General features: G+C 44.2%; 1 protein-coding gene and 2 non-coding genes across 12 annotated transcripts in view; 2 read left to right on the plus strand and 1 right to left on the minus strand.

Annotated features, from left to right (window-relative positions):
* APBB2 (amyloid beta precursor protein binding family B member 2) overlaps nt 1-18,577 on the plus strand; it is a 405,358-nt gene that overhangs the window by 348,272 nt on the left and 38,509 nt on the right. For 2 of the 10 annotated variants that reach the window (XM_037731839.1, XM_017509869.2), the window contains exon 1: nt 11,833-11,992. The exons of 7 other annotated variants lie outside the window; for them this stretch is intronic. The gene's annotated coding sequence lies outside the window, so the exon portion shown is untranslated. Of the gene's footprint in view, nt 1-11,832; nt 12,034-18,577 lie in introns of those variants that run through there. One more of the 10 variants, XM_037731838.1, reaches the window with a different exon arrangement.
* LOC119468409 lies at nt 176-281 on the plus strand. The gene has a single exon (XR_005197084.1). It is a non-coding gene; the product is annotated as a small nucleolar RNA U13 (small nucleolar RNA).
* On the minus strand, nt 886-1,140 carry LOC119468408. Its single transcript, XR_005197083.1, has one exon.

Consider the following 18,577-nt stretch of genomic DNA (forward strand, 5'->3'; position numbering starts at 1 on the left):
AGCCAGGCATGCTGGCGCGCACCTGTGTTCCCCGCTACTTGGGAGGCTGAGGCAGGGGAATCGTTTAAACCCAGGAGGCAGAGGTTGCAGTGAACCGAGATCATGCCACTGCACCCCAGCCTGGCAACAGAGCAAGACTCAGTCTCAAAAATAAAAAAAGAAATAAATACTATTGATCCTTTAGTAGTTCATAAGCATGGTGATTAAGTTTTTACATGCATGTATAATGTGCTTCCTGCAAATCTTGTTACAAGGTTGGTACACTACCATCCAATGTGAAAGAAAAAAGATACTAAAATAAGAGGTCCTTGTTGGTAAAAATAATAAAATAGCTCTTTGGTGGTTAAAAGGACCAATTTGGTCCAATCTCAACTCTTTAAATAAGAAGAATCTTGCTTGAGGTAAGTAATTTAGCTCCTTTGTGGAAAGTTCCTTGACTTCTGAGATGATTCAGATTTTGGAATTACTGATTTAGTCTTCTGACTGTATCAGGAGTCTTTAAATATACATTTTCCATTCAATTAATATGTCATGGATTCGGTTAATTTATCATTGGTGCAATCAGAAGCCACCAAAGTAGACTCTGAGTTGCCATTCTTTACTTCTCTCCTGGTTAATCCTGACACCTCTCATGTGTCATGGATTTCTGAAATTCTGAAACTGAGATTGCTTATAGTTCAGATTGGTCATTGGATTGTTGTATTCCTAAAGAGAGATTATACAGCCACTTCAATGATGCAGTTTCCCCTCTTTGCCTTAAAAAAATTTCCACATGAGTGAAGAAAGCAGAATCTGTGGTCCAATAGAGTAGTGATGCTCAAATCGAAGTGCTTGTCGGAATCTACTGTGGGTGTTTTTATTTTTTTTAATTTTTTATTTCTTTTTAACTTTAGCAGTACTTAGTGTCCAACAGAAAACATCCATTTGCTAGACAATATCTCAACTGCAAAGCTTCTCTGACTGTTGGCAGATAGATAATGACACAGCGCGGTCATTACCACCGTGGCAACGGTGACCAGGAACTATCAGAGGGAAATTGCACATGGAACAGCTGGTTCTCGAGCAGGCATGCCTCAGCTTCCTCTGGAGCATTTTTCTGCAAGTCTGGTGTGCTCTGTGGGTGTTTTTCAGACAAAGCTGGCTCTGCCCCAGCCTCAGCCGTTCTGATTAATTCAGTAGGTCTGGGGTGGAGCCTGAGAACTGCATTCCTACCAAGTTCCCAAGTGATGATAATTCTATCTGTGGACCATACTTTAAAAACCAGCTGGGTGCAGTGGTTCATCCCGTAATCCCAACACTGGGAGGCTGACATGGGAGGATTGCTTGAGGAGAGGATTTCAAGACCAGCCTGGGTAGCACAGCAAGGCCTCCGTCTCTTAAAAAAAACAAAAAATAGCCAGGCACGGTGCACCTGTAGTCCTAGCTACTCAGGAGGCTGAAAATTTAGGGCCCCTTTTAAGGCCCTAGGAGCAGGGCTAGCAGTGAGATCAAATGGTTTTTATAAAATGATTTTGCAAAAGGAAGATATTTTTGTATTCTTAAAAAAAAAGAAAAAAAGGCCGGGAAATTGTCTAAGCTTTAGGTCCCGAAAAACCTAGATCAGCTCCTTGATAATTGATCAATATAATTAACTAACATATATAAAAGGAATACAGATCGTAACCAAGAGAAGTTTTTTGTAGGCTAAGTAGTCTGTAAGTCCCAGGAATGACAGTACATGGGGACATCATCTGAGAGAACAAGAGCCCCATATTTGAACTTTGTGTAGAACTTTAATTGAATGAGCTCAATGGAGCATTTAGACAGATGAAAATTCAAGTTGATCTTCATTCGCCTACTAAATAATCAGCTTGCTGTGTGTGATATATCAATTTGTGTCAAGAGCAGGTGATTTGGAGAATGAGACAGGTTCAAATTTTGGCTTCACCTCTTATAATTGAGTTCACGTATTCCCTCTGAGTCTATTTTGTTTGCAAAAAGGGGGTTGGTAATAATAATAGCTAATTTAATAGAGCTAGTGGGGTGCTATAGTGACATGACAGATAGGAAAAATGCTCTGAAGATAGAAAATGCTGCACACATGTTAGTAGCGATACAAAGCTAACAAATAGTATACTCATCGTTTATATTAATAGAATAACTAAAAGGCCAGTCTACTAGAGGAGGAGTCAGCTGACTTTTTCTGCAAAAGACTAGACAGTAAATAGGCTTTGTAGGTCATGCTGTCTCTGCCACGTTAGGCAAAAGCACACACAGACAAGATATAAATGAATGTGCATGGCTGCATTCCAATAAAGCTTTTATTTACGAAAATAGGTACAGAATTGTGATACATTGAAATTGATCTAAAAGGACACTGTCGGCCAGGTGTGGTGGCTCACACCTGTAATCCCATCACTTTGGGAAGCTGAGGCAGGCGGATCATTTGAGGTCAGGATTTCAAGACCGGCCTGACCAGCATAGTGAAACCCTATCTCTACTAAAAGCACAAAATAGTAGCCAGTCGTGGTGGCACACGCCTGTAATCCCAGCTACTTGGGAGGTGGATGCAGGAGAATCATTTGAACCTGGGGGGCGGAGGTTTCAGTGAGTAGAGATTACACCACTGCACTCTAGTCTGGATGACAGAGTAAGATTCATTTTCAAAAATAAAATAAAATAATAAAAGGACACTGACCTTCAAATTAGGAACTTCCAATTGAATGTGAAGATAAAACAAATAACAGCAATTATATATGATATTTTTATTTAAACTCAACACTGAAGGATCAAAATTGTATCTACCTCATTTTCTGTGGCCTTCTAATGTAGCTGACATCTCCTTAGGGGATGAGGACACATAGGCGGAATAGGAAAAGCAGAATGAGGAGGAAGAGGGAGGCAAGATCAAGAACTGTTGAGAGTAAAGACAGCAGCTTGTTTCTTTTTATGCTTCCTGGCACTGGGAGTAGCGGTCATCGGGTAAGCTCCTGCCTAAACCCTCCTCAGGGATTCAGCCTCAACGGTAAGCTCCTGAGCATGGAGTTTCGTGACCACCAAGAAAGTAAAGTGGTTCTATTTGGTAATCTCCTAATGAATTTTTAAAGGTGACTGATGGTGTCCGGGTCTGAGGACATGGAAAACTGAGATAAACCCATTAAGAGACAGTTGCCCATTCATCTTAAAAGGGAAGTGAATCATGAACCATGAATAAAGCTGCTATAATCATTCACACACAGGTTTTTGTGTGAACAGAAGTGTTCACTTGTCTTGGGTAAATATGTAAGAGGGGGATCACTGGGTTGTAGGGTGACAGCATGCTCATGTTTATGAGAAGCTGGCAGCCCACTTTCTGAGAAGCTGTACCATTTTGCAATCCCAATGGCAAAGTAAGAAAGTTCTAGTTGCTCCGCAGCCTCAGCAGCAGTTGGCATTTTGCCAGGATTTTTTGGTTGGCTGGTTTCAGGGCAGTGGTGGTTGTTATTTTAGCATTCTAAAATGTGTGAAGTGGTAACTCATTGTGGTTTTAATCTGCGTTTTCCAAACAACTAATGATATTGGGCATGTTACGTGCTTGTGAAAAACATTTATCTTCTTTGGTGACATATCTGTTCAAATTTTATTGCCCATTTAAAAAGTTGTGTCATTTGTTTTCTTATTATTGGCTTTATTCATAGTTGCCAAAACTGGAAACAGTAAAATATCTATCAACTGGTAGATGGATACACAAATGGAATTCTCAGCAATAAAAAGGAATGAACTATTGATACACTCAACAATTACCCTAAGTGAAGGAAGCAAGGTTCAGAAAGCTAGGTATTACACAGGACCCCCTTTATTTGACATTCTGGAATAGGCAAAACTGCAGGGACAGCAATCAGCTCATTGGTGGGCTGGCAGTGAGGGAAAATTATTTATTTTTAAAGAACTTCTCTTGGCTTCACTCCCTAGCCCCTATCTCTTACTCTCCTAACTCCACCTTCCCGGCCTTGGGTTTAGTATCAATTTCAGCTTGAGTTTCTGATGCAGAAACACAGACATGATTTTCTTGAATTATAATCATGGAACTTGCCAGACAGCCGGCCTTTTCCTTGGCCCTCCCTGACTCTGTCTGTGTTCCTGTGGGTACAGTGCCCCTGTCCTTCCTTGCAATTCTGCTTTCCAGGGAGAGCAAGCCAGGGGATTGAATGGGGAGATGGTTGAACATTTTAAGAATTGAAAGGGCTGGGTGTGCCTAGCACAATGACTCACGCCTGTAATCCCAGCGCTTTGGGATACAAAAATTAGCTAGACATGGTTGCACATGCCTGTAATCCCAGCTACTCGGGAAGCTGAGATGGGAGAATTGCTTGAACCCAGAGGGAGAGGTTGCAGTGAGCCAAGATCGTGCCACTGCACTCCAGCCTGGGCAACAGAGTGAGACCGTGTCTCAAAAAATAATAATAATAATTGAACGTTGTGCACCCTGAGGATTCTGAACCATGGAGGATAACAATTTATGCTCACCCTTGCCACCCTCTGCAGCAGTTAGGAAGAAGAGATGTGGTGGGTGGTGGCTGGTGGGGAGATAAGTCAGATCTCTTTATAGTACAGCGAATGCCAGGGAATGGCCCGTAGTCTTTGGAGTAGTGGAGGTTTCTCTGCTGAATATTGCATAAAGAAAATGAGCTATGCTGCCTGCCTAGGGCTTGGGAATCTCTTCCTTTTAACAAAGTTTCTTGTTGTACACATTTATTATAAATAGCCTTTGCATTTTACAGGGCAGAATAGGAAGATTCCAGGCCATCAGGCAGGAGAATTTCTTTTCCTTTTTTTTCAAAATTTTTGTTAGAGTTGAGTTAAAGAGATACTGTGGCAACCCTGGAGGTCTTTTAGATAAAGGGCACATCCTTATGTGAGTGCAAGCTAAGCTTCTGCTGTGACTGATAAGTAAGTCTTGCGGGGCAGTGGGGGTTTTCTTTTATAAATACACTTTACAGATTCCTCCAAGAGCAATCATCAGATACACAGTGCTTTAAAAGAAGTTGAGAATAATACTCTTGGTCCATAACTCCCTGGATTTCTTTTTTCTTTTCTTTTCTTTTCTTTTCTTTTCTTTTCTTTTCTTTTCTTTTCTTTTCTTTCTTTTCTTTTCTTTTCTTTTCTTTTCTGTTCTGTTCTGTTCTTTTTTCACCATCTCCCTCTGTCACCCAGGCTGCTATGCAGTGGTGCGATCTCGACTCACTGCAACCTCTGCCTTTTGGGTTGAAGCGAATTCTCATGCCTCAGCCTCCTGAGTAGCTGAGATTACTGGCAGGCACCACCATGCCTGGCTAATTTTTGCATTTTTAGTAGAGATGGGGTTTCACCATGTTGCCAGGCTGGCCTCGAACTCCTGACCTCAAATGATCCGTCCACCTCAGCCTCCCAAAGTGCCAGGATTACAGGCATGAGCCACTGCACCTGGCTTCCCTGGCTTTCATTGTCCAAGCTCATCGAAGATCTTTTTCCTGCTCTTTTGTCCTTGGTGATCATGGTTTGGATGATTCATGTCTGGATTCTTGCCATTCAAAGTGGAGCCTCTGAATAAGAAGCTGGGCATCACCTGAGATGTAGTTTTTAGAACGACAGAGCCCTACCCAGACCTACTGAATCAGAACCTGCATGCAAGTCCTCAGACAATGCATTTGCACACTGAAGTTTGAAAGGCATTGATCTGCCTACCTCAAGGTCCTGCCAAAACATCCCGCCTCCTCTGTTAACCTTGTTGTGATATGACCCTCAGAAATGTACCCCTGGTGAATGCTTCTAACATCCACATAGGTGTGAGTATAGAGGCATGCCACTTTGCCCTAAATGCACTTAATTGATTAAGTGCTCAGTGCTGAGCTGGGAGTGAAAGATACAAAAACGAGTAAAGCATGGTTGTTGCCTTCAGGGAGCTCAGAGTGCAGTGTGGGGCACAGAAAGAGCTGCAGCGTCCCATTCTCTGGTGTCTTTATCTGTCGTCTGACTTTCTTCACTGACACACAGTACCAGTTGCCTTTGCTTTGTATCCTCAAAGTACAGCCCACAGAACACCTGCCTCAAATCATTTGGGTCAGAGGGACGGTACTTACGTGAAAAAAAGCAGGGAGTCTGTTTGAGACCTACTGAGTCACATTCTTTAGATGAGACTGTGGCACCATCATTTTTTTTTTTTTTTTTTTTTTTTTTTTTTTTTTTTTTTTTTTTTTTTTTTTTTTTTTTTTTTTTTTTTTTTTTTTTTTTTTTTGTGAGCCTATGTCTCACTCTGTTGCCCAGGCTGGAGTCCAGTGGTGTGATCTCAGCTCACTGCAACCTCTGTCACCTGGGTTCAAGCGATTCTCCTGCCTCATCCTCCTGAGTAGCTGGGATTACAGGTGCCTGCCACCACGCCTGCCTGATTTTTGTAGTTTTAGTGGAGATGGGGTTTCACCATGTTGGCCAGTCTGGTCTTAAACTCCTGACCTTGTGATCCACCCATCTCGGCCTCCCAAAGTGCTGGGATTACAACCGTGAGCCACTGCATCGGGCTGAGACTGTGGCACCTTCCTTTTAACTGTTATGATGCACATTATAGTTTGAGACCACTGACCTGGGTGCTACTTTGATATCTTCTGATCATGCCAGTGTTATACAAATGGATGTTAAAATAGTCTCAGATATTTAAGGAATCCTTCAGGGATTTTCTTATCCCCAATTCAGGGGGAGTTTGAAGTAGCTTCCAAGTTCAAAGCTGCTTTTATCTTTGGTTGAGGCAATATAAGGATCTTTGTGGACTGCGTTTACAGTTAGTTCAAACTCATATCTAAGTATTTTAGTAGCATGTTCTCTAGGAGCAAATTACAATGCTTTGTTCTGTAGTGAGTTAACAGCGTGACATTGTCATGACAATCCTGTGACTTTCTTGTTTAATGTTTATACTCATCTAATCAAACAAATTGAAATTGGATTATGGCTGTTGCACGTTACATCAGTTATTATCCAATTTAAATGCAGGTCTGAAGGAAGTAAAATTGATTTTTCTATGCTACTTGGGGACATCAAAGGGTTATTGGTATGCTGGTTGAATTTTCAATTAGGTTTGTATGAGAAAGAAAGATGAGTGGTTAGGTGTGTTGTGTTTTTTTTCTTTCTGTATTTTGTAAATAAACTGTGATATTCTAATTAGAAAGTCAGATGTCTTTTAAGTTTGGTGATCAGCTTCCATATTTTTATTTAAAGCATGTCTGGTTTTTAAAGTGAATCATAATTCTGAGAAACGTTTTTATTTTTAGAAAGAAAACAATAGAACACCTTCATAATAGTTACTACAGTAACAGCTACCATATGTATCAGGGAATGAGCTGTAACATGTACCAGAATTTCACATATCTTTCTATGAACAAAACCTGTTTTTAAAAACTGCCTTCATTCCATAAACACCATTTGTGTGCCTATTCTGTGCAAACCCCATGCCCAGTAGTAGGGACTCAGAGTTTATCTAACACAGATATCCTTCACAAAAACAGATGTCTTATTTTTATTCATTTATTCATTTATTTTAGAGATAGCTCTTGCTCTGTGATCCAGTTTGGAGTGCAGTGGCAAGATCATAGCTCTCTGCAGCCTCAAACTCTTGGGCTCAAGGGATCCTTCTCTCTCAGCCTCCCAAGTAGCTAGGACTACAGGCGCAAGCCATCACACCTGGCTAATGTTTACAAAAAAAAATTTTTTTTTTTTGAGACGGAGTCTTGTTTCGTCACACAGGCTGGAATGCAGTGGCAAGGTCTCAGCTCACTGCAACTTCCGCCTCCCAGTTTCAAGTGATTATCCTGCCTCAGCCCCTCAGGCAACTGGGATTACAGGTGCACACCACCACGCCGGCCTAATTTTTGTATTTTTAGTAGAGATGGGGTTTTACCATGTTTGCCAGGCTGGTCTTGAACTCCTGACCTCAAGTGATCCACCTGGCTTGGAAAGGCATGAGACGCCACACCCAGCCTAATGTTTAAAATTTTTTTGTAGAGACAGGGTCTCGCTATATTGCCCAGCTGGTCAGAAACATGTTTTATTACTACTTACACTTCAAAAGCAAAGCGTTGGGCCAGAGAACACAAAGGATGATGAGCCCTCAGGAAGCAGGGAAAGGCTTCATGGGAGAGATGGCATTTGTTCGATCTCGACCTTAACTGATAAGTAGGTATTTGCAAAAGGAAATTTGTTATTTAAATTGTAAAAGCATTATATGATGATTACCTGGCCATTTTTAAAAATCTCTTAAAAAGTAATAACTCATTAAATGTAATCATTAGTGGATGCGTCAGGCACTTACTGTATGTCAGGAAATGTGCTTACTGCTGAAAATACAACGGGAAACTGCAAAGCTAGAGAACAGTCAGCGAGACCACCCTCAGCTTTGATAATTTGCTAGGACTCACAGAGCTCACTGAGTGCTGTTATTATACTCATGGTTGTGGTTTGTCACAGGGAACAGATTCTGATTAAAATCAGCCCAAGGAAGAAGCACGTAGGTCAGAGTCCAGAGAGGTTCTAAGCCTTCAGTTGTCCTCTCCCCACGGCGTCCTGGGCAGCATAACTTCCCTGGCATTGCTGTGTGACAGCTGTCAACCAGGGAAGTTCATCCAAGCCTTGGTGTCCAGGATTTTTATTGGGGCTCCCTCCCGTAGGCATAGACAACTGGTCCAGGGCTAATCTCAGTCTCAAGCCCCTCCAGAGGTGGAGCTGATACTGCATGGCCCAAGCGCCCAGCCCAGATCGTTCTGTTAGACCTCCTAGCGTGACCCAAGGTCCCAAGGCAAACAGAAACACTCCAGTCAGGCATGACATTCCAAGGTGCTAGAGTTTATCTCCCAGAAGCTGAAGGCAGAGGCCAGGTCTCTCTTCAGCCAAGATTAAATTCTTTACTGTACAGAAACAAAATCAGCCTCTGTAAGTTTATAAAGCTTACTCCAAAGTGAAGGAGATGAATAATAAATGGACGATTTTCCAAATATATAACACTGAGCTGCAGCAGGGACATGAAGGAAAGCCGGCGATGCTGTCAGGGAGGACATCTTCCAAAGGAATCAATTTTTGGGCTGAGATTCCTAAAAGATGAAAGGGATTTGTCAGGTGGGCGGTGCAGGGAAGAGCATTCTAGGAGGGGTCACAGCCGGTGCAAAGGCTTTGGGATGGGAAGTAACTGGGCATGTTCCAGGAACTGGAAGAAGAAAAGGCTGGAGCAGAGAGAAAGAGGAGGGAATGTGGTTGCTGCATTGGAGATAGAAGCAGGACCTGATCCCAGGCAGCCTTTGAGATCCTGAAAGCAATTGTAGACTTTATGTGCAGTGCAGTGGGAAGCCATTGTGTGACTTTAAGGTTCATGCCCGGATACTCATATTCCTAATTTTTTTTTTTTGAAGGGACACTTGTGGCTGCAGTGAGAATAGCTTGTTAGAGACGAGTGGAGGCAGGGAGACTGTTAAAACACTATTGCAGGCTGGGTACAGTGGCTTATGCCTGTAATCCCGGCCCTTTGGGAAGCTGAAGTTGGGTGGATTACGTGAGGTCAAGAGTTCAAGACCAGCCTGGTTAACATGGCAAAACTCCATCTATGAGGCACAAGAATCACTTGAACCCAGAAGGAGGAGGTTGCAGTGAGCCAAGATAGCAGGCCTTGCACTAGTGAGACTGTATCTCAAAAAAAACACAACACATGTAGTATAGTTTACCTTTTTACTTTTGAACCATGTGGCTGTATTATCTACTCAAATAAGTAAAACAAAAAAAAAAAAAAAAAGACTGCAGCCTTCCTGATGAGAGATGATGGTTGGAACTAGGGTGGCAGCATGGAGTTGAGAGAAGAGGGCAAGTTGGAGAGAGCAGGAGGAGGCAGAGTTGGCAGGACTTATCACACATGACTTCCTGCCAGCAGACCCTCAGCTGTCACACTTGCTGCACTCTGTGGACATCTGGCAGCCCCATCTGATTTGTTGCTTCTGCCCTGCTATAGACAGAGAATCAGATAACCAAACTCATTAGTATTATGTGTAAGGAAGGAGAGGCAGCCTTTGAAGGGGTGACAGGAGAATCCTGTGAACTTGTTTCATGTCTCTAAGCTTGGTGCTGTCTGTTCTGGCTGCTGAACCCCAAGTCTCAAACCCTCTTCCAGCCCATTTCCAGTTTGGGCTGTGTTCCAAACAGTGGTGGTTGCCAGAACAGTTCACTGTCAATAACTCTTTCAAATAATTGAAGTGTTACCGGTCATAGATTCAGATACAGCATGAGTTAAATCATGCCCTCCCTTGAAAGACAACTGTTAACCAGAAAAGCCTAATATAAAATTTTCTGCACAGAGTCTGGTATTTAGGAGCTTATTAAATATTGAACAAATGAGAAGACAGCTGATCCTCTTTTAAACATGAACATTAAAGTTTCCTGTACACCTGTGGTGTGTTTTACCAAATCCAAACAAGACCTACTAGTTACATACTCCCTTGATTTTCCGTGTGTATTTCCTATTTTCTGTTCCTTTATTTGTAAAAGGGGTGTATGAGACTTTGTCAAAGCCAAACATGGCTAATATGCTCTGCCTATTTCACTCTTTTTTTTTTTTTTTTTTNTTTTTTTTTGAGATGGAGTCTCACTCTGTCACCCAGGCTGGAGTGCAGTGGCACGATCTCGGCTTACTGCAACCTCCACCTCCCAGATTCAAGCAATTCTCCTGCCTCAGCCTCCCTATTTCACTTTAATTGGACAATCAAATAAATTACACTTGCCCGGAAACAATTAGAAAGAGGAAATACTTTCAGTGCTCACAGAATACAGTCAGTAAGAGACCTTGGATTTTCCTTTCCAACTCATATATTGACTAGTGGCTAGACAGGACTCTTACTTAAAGTGCTGTCACTTAGCCAACTGGACATTTTCTGCTTCCATGTATGTTGGGGGGAGGGGTGCTCAGCTAGAGATGACAATGTTGGGGTGCCTGTGGGATCTTGGCTTTAAGTCAGCTATAAACAAAAGGTGTCTTAAAAGAGGTAGGGATTACAAAATGGTGTAGGAGTGAACTGCTAAGTGCTTTGTGTAAATTGACAGGTACTGTGTAAACACTTTCCAGCTCAGTTCAGAATTTGCTGCCTCTTGAAATCTGATTATTCAGATTTATCAAACTGTAGTTTGGTTTCTGCCTTTCTGCCCAAAGGCATTCTGGCTGTGGGTTGCAATACCTCCCTTCCCTGACCACCCCTCCCTGCCCGCCACCCCCCCCCACTCACCCCACAATCAGGCAGGGTAATAGAAACCCAGCCAGGCTCGGTGGCTCAACCCTATAATCCCAGCACTTTGGGAGGCGAGGTGGGCGGATCACTTGAGGCCAGGAGTTTGAGACCAGCCTGGCCAACATGGTGAAACCCGTCTCCGATAAAAAATACAAAAAAATAGCCCGGCGTGGTGGCAGGCGCCTGTAATCCCAGCTGTTAGGGAGTCCGAGGCAGGAGAATCGCTTGAACACTGGAGGCGTTGTAGTGAGCCGAGATCGCGCCACTGCACTCCAGCCTGGGTAACAGGGAGACCCTGTCTCAAAAAAAAAGAAAGAAAAGAAAAACCAGAAACTCAGAAGGCCTAGAGCATCAACTTTTTCTAAAGAGGTTCAGTGGGGTTTGAATGAACTTTTTAAGTCCTGAGAGTCCAAAAAGAGAAACGTTCGTGCCAGGAAGGCGGTAGATGAGGCTGGGGGATCCCCTGAGCCAGGCCCCTAGCTGCCTGGAGCCCCTGGCGGGAGCACCTGACGGGAGCGCAGCCGGGCGGGGCGGGGCCACGCGTCTCCCCAGCAGCCAATGGGCGGCGGCGACGGGCCGGCAGCGCGGGCGGGGCAGGGAGGCGCGGGCGCCGCTCGCTTTAACTTGAGCCCCGGGCAGTGCGCGCCGCTGCTTGAGCGACGGCACCCGCTGGCTGGTGGCGGCATCCTGGGGCTCGTCGTAGCGCCTGGGGCGGCATCCCCGTCCGACCCCGGGAGGACCCGGAGACAAAGGTGAGGAAGTTGGCGAAGGAACGGCGCGCCTTTGTTTGCAGGTCAGTTCAGAGGGAACGGGGGTCGAGCCCAAGCTCGCTCGCAGGGACAGCGAGGCGGGCGCGGGAGACCCGCGGGACAAAGGCTGCGCCCTCCCGAGTCAGCGCTTAGCGAGATACAGGGTCCGAAGAGGGGGTTTTCTGCCTCGCCGATGGGAAGGAGGAATGAGGATTGTGTGAAATGGGGTGAGGCGTCCTTGAACCCTAGTTTGCCAGTGCGGTAGGACTGTTCTGGGTGGGCTCTTCATTGTTGGGGTCTGCACGGGGCATTTCTGCTGTGGACATCGTCCTGTGATTGAGGCAGTGACTGCCTTCGTCTCACATGCCCCCTGCTGAGGCCACATTTCTGTCTTCCTGTCTACATTAGGACTGAAAGATATTTCAGGGTTTTGGTAATCCAATATTTGGATTACCGAAGTCATTTTCCAATATCCTTTCGTGTAGAAAAACTGTGCATCCCCAAATGATTTTAGTTACATGATTTAGAATACTGGTGTGACTTCCATGTGAGAAAATATCTCAAATTCCCCAAATGTAGAAATGCAGCCAGCTCTTGGCTTGAGAAAGAAGTACTGTTTTTGAAAAGAAAGGCGTGATGATTTAAATATTGCTTACAACACTCTATTAGATTGTGGGAGAATCTGTGCCTTTTCTATTATCTGTTTCCCTATACCAATATTGTAACCAGGCACATGTATGGATTCCCTAATTAATGTGTAGCTGTGAATCTTCATTACTGCTTTGGGTGTGAGAAGGCGGGAGGAGGAGGCAATCCCATTAGTCTTTTTCTTTCTTTTTATAACTCTGCAGCTGCAGCCTGGCTTTGACTTGTATCATGAATGGGGGTTCTGCCTGCTTTTCTCATATTGTTCTCTTTTAGGTTTTCTTAGGCCATTGAGCAGTTGGCCCCTCTTCCAGCCGAGCTCTGACACAAGAGTAGTTTGTAAGTTTCTCCCTAAAAGTTCAGATCCTTGCTGCTGCCTTTTGTTAGTTGCTTTGGGAAAGGTATTAAGTGTCCTGAGGCCTTTCCTAAGAAGTTAGACACAGAATGTGTTGTGAGGAAAACAGCCCTAAGTACATGTTTGTAAATTTGGTCTGTAATTTTGTGAAAGTTATAAGTAAAAGGGAGCGTGAATTAAATGCTTAATAGGGAAAAGACTTTGCACAAAGCATCAGCCAGTGTCATCAGAGAAGGTGTCATGGTTTGTAGCTCAGTAAGAACCCTGCTTTCCTTTTTGTCTCCTTTTTCTCTTCAAAAAAAATTTTTTTTTTTTTGAGACAGTGTCTCTCCATCTCGGCTCACTGTAACCTCTGCCTCCTGGGTTCAAGTGATTCTCCTGCCTCAGCCTCCTGAGTAGCTGGGACTACAGGTGCACCACCACCGTCCCTGGCTACTTTTTGTATTTTTAGTAGAGATGGGGCTTCACCACGTTGGCCAGGCTGGTCTTGAATTGCTGACCTCGGGTGATCTGCCTGTCTCGGTCTCACAAAGTGCTGTGATTACAGGCGTGAGCTGCCACACCTGGCCTAATTCTATCATTCTCATTTTGCAGATGTGAGAAACCCACTTTTCTAACAGCTGGCACATTTTTGAGTTCTAGCTTTTCTGCAGTGGGGATAATTTATTTAATAAGTATTTATTGGACACCTGCCATGTGCTGGGCATTGGTGCTGGTGATTAAACGGTAGAATAAATACAACAGGTGTCTTCTTCCTTTCTTGGTGCTCACACTATGCTGGCATGGGGCCCATTGCAGGTCCTCTGCACTGGCGCATCCCTGGGAAGCAATGTGGATGACACTGAGGTGAGACAAGAAGATACTGCTGCTGACGGCTGCCCTGGAGGTCAGCTGAGTATGTGGCTGTAGGTGCAAACAACGAGGGGCCCTAGGTCATCTGCACTCCAAGGGTGGAGGTATTAATCAGGCCAGCGGGCTATTGGGCACTAGAGTTAGTCATCTTGAACTTCCTTATTTTGATCCATGGGTACCTCTCAAAGGAACCTGGAGTACAGGGAGGGGCAGAGCTGAGTTCTAGAGTTTAAACATTGGCACTGTTGATTTGGATGTGGTCTGTTATAAAAACTATCAGTCATGTCACCTCCTTGTCTCTTGGACAACCCCTCTAGAAGATGAGTTTGTTTTGTTTTGTTTTGTTTTGTTTTGTTTTGTTTTGTTTTGTTTTGAGATGGAGTTTCACTCTTATTGCCCAGGCTGGAGTGCAGTGGCACGAACTCAGCTCACTGTAACCTCTGCTACCTGGGTTCAAGTGATTCTCCTGCCTCAGCCTCCTGAGTAGCTGGGATTACAGGCACCTGTGCCACGCTCAGCTAATTTTTTGTATTTTTAGTAGAGATGGGGTTTCGCCATATTGGCCAAGCTGGTCTCAAACTCCTGACCTCAGGAGTTATCTGCCTGTCTCGGTCTCCCACAGTGCTGGGATTACTGGCGTGAGCCACTGTGCCCAGCCTTGGAAATGAATTTCATTTGGTACCACTGGCTGAGCAAAGCTTTACGTCCGTCCAGTCTCCTGAGTGTTAAGAGGTGACTTAACTGTGTTCCTATTTACTCTCCGTATACATTTCGTGAGTTTTGGGGAGGGAACTGATGGGGAGGGAACGTAACATCTTACATAGGTTTTCATATTTTTCCACAAATCTTTAGGATTATGGAAAAACATATAAGTAGTAGTGTAACTTGTCTTTTTAAAGGGCCTATGTTGAATATAGAATATGACATATTTGAGAAGTTCTTAGACTTTTAAATTCCTCAGGCCCTAACATAGTACCTAGTATCGGATGCTCTCCACAAATAACCCAGTTGTTGAATGGGCAGATGAATTAATGCAGATGAAAATACTTCATTGTCTATTTTTAGGATTCAGCTATGACCATCCCATGTGCCTAATATTTATAGTCTAATGGTTAATACAGTGTTCAGCAGATAGGTAGCATCTGTGTATCAGGCACCTTGTGAGACAGCATGAAGGACTGAGACAGACAAGGTTCCTGTTTGAAAAGGCAGGAGATAAGCTGGAAAAACAATCCAGGAAGCAAGATGATATAGGTTCTGCTGAGTGCCTTAAAGACCATCAACAGCATAATGCAACAGAGTAGCTTAGTGGGGAAAGGGGCCCCCAGGAGGCAGCCTGTCCTAGGAGGCAACATTGAAACCGGCCACGTGGGAAGTGAATAGAAGAGGAGCACTCAACATGCGTGAGGATGGAGAGGAGGCCAGGGCTCTGTGCTGGGGTGGAAGAGGTGGGTAGGACAGGATCCTATAGGGCTTTTGGGCGGTGGTTAAAGGTTTGCCATGAGGTGCCTGTGAAGCGGTTAACCAGGGGAATGCCATGATCCAGTTTACCTCATACAAAATGATCTCGGGGAATGGATATTGGAAACAGGAATGGAAACCGCGGAACCAGTTGGCCAGCCCTGGCCCAGGAGAGATGGGTGATGTGGCAGAAGGCATGAAGAGAAGCAGGCAGGTGGGGGAAATGTTACGGAGGCTGCACTGGCGAAGTTGACTGTAGAAGACACAGGAAGGGGTGTGATCTAGGACCACACCTGGTTTCTTTGATGCGTGGTTTATGCCTGTAGAAAATACATGTTAATAGAAGTAATGACTGTCCAAGGACAAAGTTACCAAGCCGTGGAACAACTCCCTTCACATTTATGTTGTGTCAAGACCTTGATTTAGGCCAGGCGCAGTAGCTCACGCCTGTAATCCCAGCACTTTGGGAGGCTGAGGGTCCCCAAAGGATCACTTGAGGCAGGAGTTCAAGACCAGCCTGGGCAATGTAGTGAAACCCCGTCTCTACTAAAAATACAAAAATTACCCAGGCATGGTGGCGCACACCTGTAATCCCAGCTACTAGGGAGGCTGAGGCAAGAGAATACCTTGAACCTGGGAGGTGGAGGTTGCAGTGAGCTAAGATCGCACCACTGCCTTCCAGCCTGGGCGACAGAGAGAGACTTTGTCTCCAAAAAACAAAACTTTAACTTACTTTTCTTTGGTTCTCCAGTGTAGATGAGCAGACATATCCATCCAGTGCAATCTTGTGTAGTTGGCCATTTTTCCAAGATGTTTTTACCCTTCAATACCCTGTCTGTACTTCTCAACTGGTTATGAGACCTTTGAGCATTTTTCTTTATTCTGACTTGAAAATAAAGAATCAGAGTAAGAAGAGAAGACAGGTTTAAGCCTTAATTTATATGGAGTTATTCTACCTTTGTTCCCAGTTTATAAGAATCCATTCATAATTATATATATATATATTTTTTTTTTTTTTTTGAGACAGAGCCTTGCTCTGTTGCCCAGGCTGGAGTGCAGTGGCATGATCTTGGTTCACTACAACTTCCGCCTCCTGGTTTCAAGCAATTCTCCTTCCTCAGCCTCCTGAGTAGGTGGGATTACAGGCATGCATCACCACACCCTGCTAATTTTTTGTATTTTTTGTAGAGACAGGGTTTCACCATGTTGGCCAGGCTGGTTTTGAACTCCTGACCTCAAGTGATCCTTACTCAGTGCTAGGATTATAGGCATGAGCCACTCTACGCAGCCCCATAATTACATTTGAAGTTACTTCACATGCAGCATCCAACAACTGATATTCTCTCATAAATATAAAATTTATTCCATATGTATTTCAATTCAAAGAGAATAACTTTCTTAGTAGCTTTTCAGGAAATTCATTGAGCATTTTGGGAGCTAGAGAAGCCATTTCTAAAACTAAGTACTGAGTTTCTGATAGGATTTTCTGCCCCCTTCTTCCAGCTGCAGAATTGTGAACTTGAAAGCTTATGACATGTTTCTCAGAGAACTTTAGTTTTGAGATAACTTTGGTTTGGTTTTGAAAAAAATGTGTCTGTGTGTGTGTGTGTATAAAAAATATTCCTTCCACAGTCAGTATTTTGAGCAGATAAGAAAGGGCAGGGCCGGGCACGGTGGCTCAAGCCTGTAATCCCAGCACTTTGGGAGGCCGAGACGGGTGGATCACGAGGTCAAGAGATCGAGACCATCCTGGTCAACATGGTGAAACCCCGTCTCTACTAAAAATACAAAAAATTAGCTGGGCATGGTGGCGCGTGCCTGTAATCCCAGCTACTCAGGAGGCTGAGGCAGGAGAATTGCCTGAACCCAGGAGGCGGAGGTTGCGGTGAGCCGAGATCGCGCCATTGCACTCCAGCCTGGGTAACAAGAGCAAAACTCCGTCTCAAAAAAAAAAAAAAGAAAGGGCAGGAGTGACTTGAGCTGCCAACCATTCTGATCTAGACACCTGGACTGGGTGCCCTATAACATGTAAGCTTGTCTGGGGGTGAATAAATTATAGCAGTTGAAATAATTACGACACAGGACAAGCAGCAGCCGAGAGCACGGTTGACAATGGGGCCAAGGTGGCCTGATTCTGTCATATCAGAGCATGCGTCTTTTTGCGTGGTTAACTGAAAATGCTGTTTTCGAGGATTCTGGTGTGTTTTGTCTTTCATCACCCTCCCCCTTAAAACATTCTAAGAATCGTAACCTGCTAGTGACCTTTTAGAAATAGAATGGCTAGGGCAGATGTCCACAGGGCTGCTACTTCACATCTTGGGCATCTGTGTAAGATTTCAGTTGAGCAAAACGTTGTTTGGTTCTAAAGCATTCGCAAGTTGGAAATGCTCTTACTCCTGCATCTTGGTGGAAGAGTTTCTAGTCAGCCTTGAAGTTTGTCACCTGTAACGAGAATTACTCTGCCATCTCAGCCAGTCACAGGGTCCCTCCATTGGTTTACACTCTACTGTTAACATCTTGAAAATGTTCATTGTGTTTTTAACAAGGAGACTTGCGTTTTCATTTTGCACTGGACTCCGTGAAGTATTTACCCAGTACTTGTCCACATCGTATGTTGTGCCCTTAAAACAGATCGTCTTCTAGAGCAGGAGTTGGCAATTGTTTTCTGTAAAAGGCCAGATTTTTTTTCTTTTTCTTTTTGGAGACAGGATCTCACTCAGTCACCCAGGCTGGAGTACAGTGGTGTGATCACGGCTCAGTGCAGTCTCAGCATCTGGGCTCACGCAATCCTCCTGCCTCAGCCTCCTGAGTAGCTGAGACTTAGAGGCATGCATCACCACACCTGGCTTTTCTTTAAAAAAATTTTTTTTGTAGAGATGAGGTCTCGCTACGTTGCCCATGTTGTTCTCAAACCCCTGAGCACTGGCCACATATTAAATATTTGAGGCTTTTGGGGCCACGTGGTCTCTGTTGCAACTACTCAGCTCTACAAGTGTGGCGCAGAAGCAGCCATAGCCTCTGCCTAAGCAAATGAGTGTAGCTGTGGTCTAGTACTCTTCATTCACAAAACAGTCTGAGATTTAGGAGGGTCATAATTTGCTGATCCCTGATCTGAAGGAGCTGCATAGAACCCTGAATGACAATTCAAATAGGGACTTTGTCATTTGGAACTAAGAAGGTTCAGTCATCTCTGGCAAGCTTTGTGTTGTGTTGAAAATTAGCCCCCAAAGAGAATTCCTGCAGAAGGTCAGGGTGTTTGGGGTACTTCTACACTT

This window comes from Cebus imitator, unplaced genomic scaffold (assembly GCF_001604975.1).
Source record: "Cebus imitator isolate Cc_AM_T3 unplaced genomic scaffold, Cebus_imitator-1.0 Scaffold425, whole genome shotgun sequence".
NCBI lineage: Eukaryota > Metazoa > Chordata > Mammalia > Primates > Cebidae > Cebus > Cebus imitator.